Here is a 485-nt window from a genome sequence, read left to right as displayed (position 1 = left end):
TATATATGCAAACCTCTCTGTTTTTGTTTTAAAAAAATGAATTTTTAACCTGTCGAGTACGAGCTGATTTTGCTATAACACAAATTTCCCATAGATACCTGAACGAGTTTACTCGAGAATAGTCCTCAATGGGTTAACACTAGACTGAGAAATTTGCTCTCCACCTGCAAAAGGATAACCGCTTGCCCAAATTCAAATGGTTCATTTACAAGGCTGTATCCACATACAGACTTTGACAGAAATATCGTGACCTCCATGTACCCGACTCGTGTCTATTTGTTTGGCTCTTTCATGGCAAATTTCTTGGGTATTGTGCTTTTTTATTTCATTGCAATGGCAATGTTGTAAATCTGTATAGAAAAATTCACGTGTCTGACACAGCAATTAGTGACTTCATTCTGAGTATTAATCATTTGCGATTCTGACAACAACCAGAATGCAGCATTCTTTCACTCTGATTCATACTTGTTTGTTTGTTTTGGTAG

Source organism: Diadema antillarum, unplaced genomic scaffold (assembly GCF_040938485.1).
Source record: "Diadema antillarum isolate AM-2024a unplaced genomic scaffold, OU_Dant_1.0 seq00000900_RagTag, whole genome shotgun sequence".
Lineage (NCBI taxonomy): Eukaryota > Metazoa > Echinodermata > Echinoidea > Diadematoida > Diadematidae > Diadema > Diadema antillarum.
This window is presented reverse-complemented; position numbering follows the sequence as displayed.